The following is a 12,354-nucleotide window of genomic DNA, read 5'->3' as shown; positions in this document are numbered from 1 at the left end:
CAACATTGATGTCATGAAGCTGTTGCATTACCACAACCGAATACGTAGACATGACTATACAGTGTCACGACATGAAGGAGTAAACATTAAACAACAGTGTAAAATTAATTGGAACATTAGTTGTACGATAGACCATTTAAAACGACTAAAACATCTGGTATTTTATTGTATGGTGAATGTTCATAGCAGCCGATACAGTAAACAAAACTATAATAGCATGCAAATAGTGTTTGTGGACGTAACGCTGAGTGTACTCTTGTTTCAGGTAATTGCTGCAGTGCTTCTGTTCTCCGCCTGCGTGGTACTTGCGCAGAGGGGCTCTGAGCGACCTCCAGACTCGGGATTCAACAGACCAGGCAGCAATCCTCAAGATTCTGGCTTCAATAGACCCGGCAACAACCCTACATCGCCTGGTTTCAACAGCGGATCCAACCGACCGGGTAACAATGCCGGAAACGATTTCAACAGACCCGGAAACAGACCAGGAGATTCTCGCTTCGACGGACCTGGTTCTAATCCCGTCAAGCCCGTGGGTCCCGGTAACAACAGACCTGGTGACAGTCGCTCGACTCCCGGGTACAACAGCGGCACCAGACGACCTATTGGACTGTGATGAACTTCGGCGAACAAATGAATATGTTACGTATATGAACTCTTGTGCCCCAATTTCTGTATTAACACCGTTCTTGTAAAATAAAGCTTTAATTCTGTGTATCAACTGCCTGAAAATACTATGGTTTTGCGAATTCCCCTTGTCTCATGGACTCATTGTCCACTAATATGGAGTAAAGTGTCCCAGCGTTTAAGGCAATATACTCGCAATCAGGAGGAGAAATTGCTCTCCCGCCGTCAACGCCATCCGCCTTTCACGGGTGGTTTAAGGCAAATGCCTTGATAGAACACTGAAAACGGCACGTTCCTTTTCCTTGTGAAGTCTGAGCTTGTGCACTGCCTGTAATAACCACGTCGTTGACGTAATTGGCCTCTCGTTTTCACAAAGCAAACCGATATTTTAAATTACGACGTTCGGTACTTGTTTATTGTAGCATACTATTTGGGTGGAGGGGGGTTTTGCTGGAAGTTGTACAGGCTTGCCTTTACTTTAGGGGAAAACAAAATTTATTAAACACTGTGATTTCTTCGACAAATTACAAGAATTGTAAATTAACAAAAAAGAAAAAAAACGGGTAAGTATTTTGCCCGGCTATAGTTCTTGAGGAACTGTGTATCGGAATGCTCAAGTAAATTAAAATTTGCCTCAGCACAGTCGAAGAAAAAATCATTATTAAATATTGCTCCAAGTGGCATAAAAAGGGAGAAATAGCAAGAACAATTTAAAAATCACAACACTCGTGGTCCACAGAATAACAGTTACGCAGAGAATCGTAACAGCTCATTAAGCATCAGAAAATAATACAGAGTAAAATCACCTTTCGGCTTCCAGACTAAAGAATAGACTACTACTTCGCATACAATAACATCTGCCTCAACCGCTGCTAACCAGCCCGTCCACTGACTGCAGCCACTGCTTTCTAGAATTCTGCCTAAACTTAAATAACATTACACACACAACACACACATACACAAACACACACACACACACACACACACACACACACACACACACACACACACACATGTGTGCATGAGGATACCTCCTAAGAGACGCCAGGTGCAGATTATCCGATGATTCGGCAGTTCTTTGCAATTTTGTTTATTATTAACAGAAATAATAAATCACGGTGAGTAACCAGTACTCCAGCAGTAACTGAGCAGTGCTACTGCATGGCGGTAGCAGACAGCGCGGTTTTATCTGTTAATACCTATCGATAAAACGAATGTCGTGCTAAAATAACTTGGGACCGTTCGATCGAATGGGCGGGTAAAATTCCACTTTAAAAATAATTTTGTTTGCAATGGGAAACAAACTGATATTTTCCATTGACTCCTGACGTCAATGAAAGACTTGTTTGAGCTGACTCCAGCTACAAATGGAAAAACGAATTTGGGAATATCTGCCGAACACCACTGAAGATGCACCTGACGATTCTTGCGAGAGACACCCTCTATATACAGGGTGTTATATGTGCGGAATTATTGTGCTTAATTTAGGAGCGACTAGACACTCTAACAAGAACAACAAACAACAGTATTAGCGTTGCCACAACTTAAAAAATAGCCTCCAGTCCCCTCATGTTACATCAATGCCCGTTCCAAACTGACCAAGGTTGATTGGCTAATGGAGGTGGGTGCCTTCAATAACTGCTTACACAACATTACTGATTTACGTAATTTATTAATAATAGTTCACTGAAAAACAAGTCTTAAAACACGCCATAGAAAGACTGGTTAAATAACTTTTTCTTTGATTAATCGGGTAATAAATTTTCAACCAATAACAGTAGAAAACAACATCACTTCCAAATAAAACTTACAGAATGGTAATGGTAGAAAGGTACCTTACAAACCTGAAAATTCACTTTCATTTAACACGCAGATATAAAAAAATATCCAAAACTCACAGTCAGCATATTTGTCAAATCTGTCCAATGACTAATCCTGATAACAGAAAATTATATTCACAAATAAGAAATATAGTAACTTTATGACAACGCCCATCCGGCATTGGCCACACTATTACATAGTCGTGAATTCCGTTGAAAAGCGACAGTTACTGCTCAATCTCCACACAGTTAAGTAAAATAACACCGCATAAGTCACTGAAGGTTAAGACACGTACCGTGTTCCACTGCTTCCTTCTGCAATATCATGACACCCTTATTGTGGGCGAACATGCTACAGCACTGCGTGTTCAGGTCGGGCCCACGCTGTCTTGTTTGTCTGCCGTGGCAAAACACCCGCAAACGACATCGGCCACTGCTCGCCGTAAATTGCGTCCATGCAACTGCAGAGCCCACGGCCTATCGTTCCACAGCAGCGTTGTATTTCCAAGCGTCTCGGTTTCACCATCAGTTCATTATCACAGAGTGCCAAAATTATTAAATGCACAATTCGGACCATCCGGACCCCAACACTCTGCCGTTCTGTCCTTCTCGCTCAGTACTGTCTAACCCTCCACCTCTCGTCGCCAGACGGCCACTCGCCGCCAACTCGTCGCCCCAGTATCTATGGCGAGGCCAATATCGACCTTAACACCTGGGGCGGGAGCACAATCGTGCCGAAAATCTGGACATATGGTATGAGTGCAGATATTTGTATTGGTGACTGAGGCCAGTGTACCGAACAACATCTCATGAGTATTTACTTAATTTGCAGACTAATAATTATGGCTATTAGTTAGATTAGATTAGATTTACTTTCATTCCAACTGATCTATAGTGAGGAGGTCCTCCAGGACGTGGAACATGTTAGAAAAAAAAATACATGACAGATATTTACAACTGAAACAAATAAGCTAATGTACCTTCCACAGGTCCCAATTGGAATGATCGTCGTTTTTTTAATGAACACTATATGAAAGAATGATTTTACAAACACTAATGCACTGAATTTAAAATGAAAAAAGTTTTTTTTTAATTTGTGAGGTAATAAACATGTAATAGAACTACTACAATACTTATTTACAATGAACACATTACTGCACTGAAATGGTGCAGAAGTTAGATTGTACCTACACACACACACACACACACACACACACACACACACACACACACACAAACACACACACTTATTTACAATGAACATATTACTGCACTGAAATGGTGCAGATGTTATATATACAAATCAGTTTGTCCTACTGAGAAATTCATCAATGGAGTAGAAGGAGTTGGCCACCAATAAATCCTTTAGGCTTATTTAAACTGAATTTCATTGGTTATTAAGCTTTTTATGGCTGGCTGGCAAGTTATTGAAAATGTGTGTTCATGAATACTACACACCTTTTTGTACAAGAGTAAGTGACTTTAAATCCTTGTGAAGATTATTCTTATTTCTAGTGTTTAATACATGAATTGAACTGTTGGTTTGAAAAAGTGATATATTTTTAATGACAAATTTCATTAAGGAATAAGTATATTAGGAAGCAGTAGTTAGTATCCCTAGTTTCCTAAACAGGCTTCTGCAGGATGTTCTTGGCTGGCCAGAGTGGCCGAGCGGTTCTAGGCGCTACAGTGTGGGACCGCGCGACTGCTACGGTCGCAGGTTCGAATCCTGCCTCAGGCATGGATGTGTATGATGTCCTTAGGTTAGTTAGGTTTAAGTAGTTCTAAGTTCAAAGGGACTGATGACCTGAGAAGTTAAGTCCCATAGTGCTCAGAGCCATTTTTACCTTTTGATGTTCTTGAGTTCACACCACATGTAACTCTTACTGCACGTTTTTATGCCTGGAAAACTTAAGTTTGGCTTGATGAATTAGCCCAGAAAATAATCCCATATGACATTATAGAATGAAAGTAAGCATAGTATGCCAGATTTTTCATTTTTATATCCCCTATGTCTGACACAGTTCGCATTGCAAATAGAGATATGTTAAGACGCTTGAGCAATTTTGTGGTGTGCTCCTCCCAGCTGAATTTATTATCAAGCTGTAATCCCAAAAATTTAACACTGTCCACTTCTTCTGTCTGCTTGTCATAGTATGTTAGGCATATACTCGTGGGACACCCCTTACAAGTTCTGAACTGCATGTAGCGTGTTTTTTCAAAGTTTAGTGACAAAGAATTGGCTAGGAACCAGTGATTAATGTCCACAAATATTTTATTAGTCGATCTTTCTAAGAATACACTTGATTTGCTATTTATTGCAATGTCTGTATCATCGGCAAACAAAATGAACTTGACATTTGATAATGTTACTGATGAGAGGTCATTGACATACACAAGAAAAAGTAAGGGCCCTAAAATGGAACCTTGTGGGACCCCACATGTAATTATTTCCCGGTTGGATATTGCCTGATAGCTCAATACATGTCTCTTTCCTGATAACACCCTCTGTTTCCTGCCAGCGAAACAAGTTTTGAACCATTTTGCAGCATTTCCTGTTACACCATAATATTCTAATTTACTTACAAGGATATTGTGAGTGACACAGTCAAATGCCTTTGACAGATCACAAAATATACCAGTTGCCTGCAATTTTTTGTCTAATGAATTAAGCACATTTTCACTGTCAATGTAGATAGCCTTCTCGATATCAGAACCCTTTAGAAATCCGAACTGCGACTTTGACAGTATGTTATCTGAGATAAGGTGGTTATATAGCCGATTGTGTATTACTTTTTCTAAAATTTTTGAGAATGCTGGCAAAAGTAAAGTTGGGCGGTAATTTGATGCTATTTCTTTATCTCCCTTCTTAAACAGTGGCTTAACTTCAGCATATTTCAACCATTCAGGAAACATTCCACTGATAAACGACTGGTTACACAGATAGCTTAATATGTTACTTAACTCAGTATCACATTCCTTAATTAACTTTGTTGATATTTCATCATACCCACTAGATGTTTTTTATTTTAAAGATTTTGTGATGGACATTATTTCTGCTGCGGTAGTGAGGGTCAAATTCATATTATGGAAGTCACTTGAAATGTCTGGTCTGAGGTATTCCATAGAAGCATCTACAGAACCTGACAACCCCATTATTTCAGTAATAGTTATAAAATGTTTGTTGGAAAGTTCTGCAACACTATACACATCTGCCCAAAATGTACCATTTATTCTTAATGCTATTTGTCCCTCTTCATGTCTGGTTCTACCGGTCTCCTCCTTCACTATATCCCATATTGCCTTAATTTTCTTATCTGATATGACTACCTTTTCCTTGTAATATATTTGCTTTGATGTTCGTATTAAAGTCTTTAATATTTTGCAGTATTTCTTGTAATGTGGTATAGCATCAACATCAGAATTGTTTCGGATTGACAGATACAGTTTTCTTTTTGTTTTACTAGATACCCCTATTCCTTGAGTAATCCATGGCTTCTTTGTAGACTTTGCTCTAACTTTGATTAGATTTGGGGGAAAACAGTGTTCAAATAAGGTAAGCACTTTATTAGCAAGGAGCACTGTAAACATCGGTCGAATGAATGTCTCTGAGGAGTGTATAGGGTGAAACACTTAAAACTTGTACCGCAAATTTTTCGGAAATGGGAAGTATTATTGACATGCGGTTTGCACAGAATGGAGTGATAGTCAGGAGCTCGTATTGTTAGCCAATCAATAGATTGTAATAATATTTACAAATTGCATTTTTGTACAAAAGTACATTTTTAAATCTCACTATACCTATTGACACTAAGACACTAAAAGTAGGGTAAATTTGAAAGTCAAGGGTATACGTTGCATGATTGTAGTGCGAGTCGTTTCAGAGAGATCGTATTTCGAAAAGTATCCACATCGGCACTTGTTTATGCCATTCAACCTGCGTAGTTGTTAGGTACGATGTTGTTAGGTTTGCATACAGTGTGCTTGTGTGTTCCTTGAGTGCACTGAGACTTGTTAGTCAGTTAGTGCGTGACAGGGCAAGCTGCAAGTCTTTAGTGGACGGTGGGATTTCCCAATGCAGGAAAAGCCGCATGCCAATGGTTATGGGAGGGTATGCAGCAAGATATCCCAATACACGACAACCAACAACTCGGGATTTATTTAGTAACCTCTTCAACCAGTTACGTGACAGTGGTAGTATAACAACTACACAACGTAACAACAGGAAACAAGTAACGACAGAAGAGGGGGAAATTAATGTTATCGCCGCTGTTGCAGTTTATCCACTCGTTAGCTCCCGCGCAAACGACGAAGTGGCATGAGTCAGGCATCAGTCCTACATATTGTCCAGCGACATAGGTTTCATGTTTATCACACCTCTCTCCATCAAGAGCTGCAAGGAAACGATTACTAGAATCGTGTTAACTTCCATATATGGGAATTACGTCTGTATACCCCAAATGTATCATATACATTGTTTATTCATGAAGCCACATTTACAAATCATGGCCAGGTCAACCATAGAAACATGCACTATTTGTCTGTTGACAATCCCCGTTGGCTTCATCAGGTGGAACATCAGCGTCCATGGACTGTAAACGTGTTGTGTGGGATAGGGAACCATCAGCTCATAGGCACATTTCTCGTAGACAGAACACTGAACGCGCAAAAGTATTGGAGCCTCCAAACAAACCATTTCCACGTATGCTAGAAGAGTTTCCTCTCTGGCCTAGGAGGAATCTGTGGTACCAACATGATGCCCATAGGGCTCGAAATAGGACAGAATGACTCCACGAATTGTTTCCATATCGTTGGATTGGACGCGGAGGACATGTACCTTGGCGGGCCCGTTCTCGGGATTTGATGCCTGTAGACTTTCTTTCTTTGGTGAAAGCTGAAAGACTCTTTCTTCAAGGACATATCAGCTACTCCCGATGATATGCAACGGCATAATAGTGCACTCTTTTCAAAAATTGTTCAAATGGCTCTGAGCACTATGGGACTTAACATCTGAAGTCATCAGTCCCCTAGAACTTAGAACTACTTAAACCTAACTAACCTAAGGAATCATACACATCCATACCCGAGGCAGGATTGGAACCTGCGACCATAGCGGTAGCGCGGTTCCAGACTGAAGCTCCTAGAACCGCCCGGCCACAACGGCCGGCTTGCCGATGGTCATTTTGAAGACAACCTGTGATCATCAGATGTGTCGTTATTGGTCAGCATCCACATAACCTGTATGTATGCTGTTCTGTAGCGTGTGCTACCACAGGTATTGTACAAGTGTCGGTGTGGAAACTTTCCAAAATCTGATATCTCATAAACGACTCGCACTATAATCCTGCAAGAAACACCACTGACATTCTAATTTACTCTACTTTTCGTTTTTTACTGACAATAGGCATTGTTCTATTTAAAAATGAATATGCCTGCACAAACAATGCACTTCCTATGTGTTATTACAATATGTAGATTTTCTAACAATACGAGACCATGACTGCCAAATGATTCTGTGAAAACGGTGCATCGGTGGCACTTTCCGTTTCCGTGATGTTTGTGGCGCAAGTTTTAGGTGATTCAACCAGTATTTTTACTTTGGTTAGTACCCCTCCCCCAAGTACGTGTGGCAAAAGTAAGCCACTAATGCTTATTTTTCCCTGGGCAACAAGTCAGCTTTTCAAGCATGGACTCGTGGACACAAAACGGTTAGTCTATACTAGGTTTTCAAGTGTCGACACGTGGACGCAAAATGGTTATTCTATACTGACAAGTGTTGTCCCCTTTGTCTCCCTCTATAGATTCCCCACCCTGCAGTTCCAAGAGATCCTATATTTTAGTCTAGTTGTGTTATAAAGTTGATTACTGCCCAGTTTCATCCTGTACCTACCCATCTAATCTTCAGCATACTTTCGTATCGCTTATTTCCAAAACTTCTATTCTTTTCGTGGCTGATTTGTTTATCACCCACAATGCGCTTCCGTACATGGATACACAAGACAAATAGAGTCAGAAAAAAAATTTACATTCACTACCCTCTGCATTTTACATCCCCTCTAGTTCGACCATCATCATTTATTTTACTGCCCACATAGCAAAATGCATATTCTGATTTTAGTACCACCTTTTCTGGTCTATTTCCATAGCAGCTATTGATCTAATTCGAGTATATTCCATTACCCTTGTTTTACATTTGTTAATATTCATCCTGTAACTTATTTAGAAGACACTATTCGTACTGTTCAAGTGCTCTTCCTAATCCTTTGCTATTCGTGACAGAATTACGTCATCTACAAACCTCAAAGTTCTTATTTCTTCTTCTTCAACTTTAATTCTCTCTCCAAATTCCACTGTGGTTTCATTTACTGCTTGCTCAGTATACAGACAAAATAACATGTGGGAAAAACTATAATCATACTTCACTTCTATTTAAACTACTTCTCCCTTTTGATGTCCTTTAGCTCTAATAACTATAGTCTGGTTTCTATGCAAGCAGTAGAAAATCTTTCGCTCTTTGTACGTTATTCTTGATATAGCCCTGATATAACCCTGTCTCACTTGTCTCTCAACTACTATTCCATTTTCATGCCCATGTCTAAAAGCTGCAGTCTGGCTTCTATGCACGCAGAAGAAAATTCTTTGGCTTCCAGTATGTTATCACTGTTGCACTATCAATTCCGTTCAACTGATCTTCAAAGTCCTTTGCTATCTTTAACGAAATTACAATGTCATCGGCAAACCTGATGTCTCCATGAACTTCTATTCCATTTCCACATTCGTCCTTGGCTTCCTTTAGAGCTTAATCATTTCGCAGATTGAATAACACCGAGAATAGGCTACAACTCCGCAGTCCATCCTCAACTACTGCTTCCCTTCCGATTTCTTTGACTCTTATAACTACAGTCCGGCTTCTGTTCTAACTATATTCTGTACAAGCTATAGCCCATAAAAATTTTATTCTCTATGTATTGTATTTTAAAGAAATTGTATTCTATCGTTGCTACCTCGAGAATTTTTGAAATGGATTGTAGTCAACATTGCAAAACCTTTTCTTTTAATTCAAAATCGTTATAGATATAGGTTACCTTTCCTCAGTCTGTTTTATAAGCTATGTCGTAGTGTTAGTACTGTCTCGCATGTGCTGCATTTCGTCGGTACCCAAACTGATGTTCCCTGAAATCAGGTACTATCTGTTACTCCATTCTTTTAATTCGCGTAATTATTTTGCAACCATGACTTGTGCAACTGATTGTTGCGTAATATTAATATCTGTATTCTTTGAAGATGGAATTGTTACATCGTTCTTTAAACCTGAGGGGATTTCGCCTGTAGTGTAGATCTTGCATTCCAGAGGGAATAGATTTATGATGGTGTGTTCTCCCAAGGATCTCAAATACTGTGAGGGAACGTCGTGTATTCCAGGTACATTATTGTCTCTTACGTCTTTCAGGATTCTGTCAGATTCTTCATGCAGTACCAAAGCTCACATCTCATCTTCATCTGCTTCCATAATACTGCTTTCTACATATTATAAAATTATTCAGTACTGTGTCTTCATAACGTGCCGTGAATTTCAAACTCGTGGCGCGTGGTTCTTCCTGACCTGGTCAGCCATCCACGGCCGCAATGGTCACTCGCTTAGACAGAGGATGCGTTCGTCGTTTTGTGCCGCAGCTAGTGCCGCTTCGAGATGAGCTGGGGCGATGCGAGACGAAGGAAGGCAAACACCTGCTCCGTCTTGAACAAGCAATATCTCTCGAGGACAGCAGCGTGGCCGTGGTGCAGCTGCTGGGAAACCCGTGACGCATCACATGTGGTCGAACCTAGCACGGCGACCGAGTCCTGGGGGTCGGCACTGAGCCTACGATGAGACACGGGCACGTGTCGTTTGCGCGGTCTTAGCAGGCCAAATTTGTCACGGTGAGCCACAGCAGGAACTAACAGCCAAAGAAGCCACCTGTGAATTGATTAGCTATGGAATCGGGATACTGGAAGCACTAATGGTCGACACTTGGTGTGCCAAGTGGTATCGACACAACAGGCCAGGAGGGTGGTCGATGTCTCTCCCGGTGGTGAGAGAGGGCGGTGACTCCAGAAAAATTCGCAGACACAGGCCTTAGCTGCTATCAGAGAAAGGTGCACTAGGACTGTGCTTCATTAGCCTGTTGTGGTTCTTGGACAGCTCGTCAAAGCCAGAGTTGCGTGTGCTAAGCGCAGCTTACAGTAAGCAGAGAAAACAGTGTTCCTTGAGTGTAATTCAAAAGAAGACAAATATAATTAACATTATTGACTTTCTAATGTACCGTTTTTCACTACCTTCGATCTGGGACCTACCTGTAGTTACATCCCAGTGGTGTACAAAGTAGAACTTTCAGACATTTACTCATTGAAACCGTGATACCAGAGCTATCTACAAGAATTTACAGATTAATAATCAACAACTAAATAACACTAACATGTATAGTATATTTATCCATCGACATCACGTTTTCTTATACTTCAGCACCAAAGTATCACATAAACTGCATAAGTTCGTAATATGCAAGTATTACTTTAAAATGCACCCAGTTCGATAGGTTGGGTTTGTGAACTGTGACTGTTCAATTCTGTCACATCTGTGAGCCGCTTTGAGTACCCTCCCAACGGCTCCGACGCAGCCCGTGTGTGTCTGTGGAAAATTGTTGGCATCGACCACAACAGGTGAGAGGGCGCTTTGGCGTTACCGATTTCCAGGGTAGTCTCAGTTGCTGTAGAGTGACCAACCAGAAAAAGATCTGGTGAATAACCTGCGCCGTCCAGACAAAGTTTGCTACACGGGTAACAAGTGAGACTCATCAACGAATTTTCCAGCCGGCTTATGATTTGAGCACGGTCTGATCATATTTTATCCATTTTGGTTAGAGAACACTGCAGCTGTTTTCGTATATAACACTGTAGGAAATACTGCAACCAGCCACAAGTTTTTTCTGGAATGAGTTTATGGTACGTACTAGTTTCGGACCTGAGACCGTCATCAGATGGGTGCGTTGACTTCTTTGCAAGATTTACATTGTTAGTAGTGTAGGACACAAATGTAAAACTTGCAAAGAAGTCAACGCTTCCATCTGACGATCTACTCAACCTCGAAATTAGTAAAGGTAATATAAAATAATTTCAAAAGACTTGTTTATATCCTATAGTGTAATGGTCTGATCTGTTTGGCTTTCAAGTATATAGCTTTTTTTTTCTTTTTTTTTTCGCGCTAGAGACTGTTGCAATCTGAGGTGCAATTGGTTACGAACGTTTGGTGAACTTTGCTCTTGCCAAGTTAAAAGACGATTGTGTCTGGTATAAGCCCTTCCTATTCATTACTAATAGCGAGAGATTCCTTGTGAAAGTACGTGGCTTATTGAATGTGCGTTGCTTCCGCTTCTTTAAAGAACAATTGTAATCACTGGTTACTGTTTTATGGTTGGTTGATTTGACTGTTAGGTACTTTGTGTCCGACCCCCCCCCCCCCCCCTCTCAACAATTGAAATTAAAGTGTTACTTCACGTCTCTGGAGGTTGCGATTTGAAGTTGGTTTTATGTAACTGAAATGGAAACCGTATGTGAGAGTTTTTATAGACTGATGTTATTTTAAAAGGAATTTAGACGATTTTATAAACCGATGATCTCAAAGCTAATTCTTTCATTCTAGTTTTAGCAATTATTTCGAGAGTTTCAATTTTTTAAATCATCCATATAAGTGGTCCTCCGTTGTGTTTTTTTCTATTTATTGTGCACTTGGCTTGTTATATATTGTGGCAATAAAATTGTAAATTTAACTGGAAGTTCCTCTCTTGACTTGGTTTCGTTATAAATGCGTGCTTTTTTGGAACGTTTTCGCGTGACTCATCCCGGCACCACCACTCCCACCTACTGTCACATA

Source organism: Schistocerca nitens, chromosome 5, assembly GCF_023898315.1.
Source record: "Schistocerca nitens isolate TAMUIC-IGC-003100 chromosome 5, iqSchNite1.1, whole genome shotgun sequence".
Lineage (NCBI taxonomy): Eukaryota > Metazoa > Arthropoda > Insecta > Orthoptera > Acrididae > Schistocerca > Schistocerca nitens.
This window is presented reverse-complemented; position numbering follows the sequence as displayed.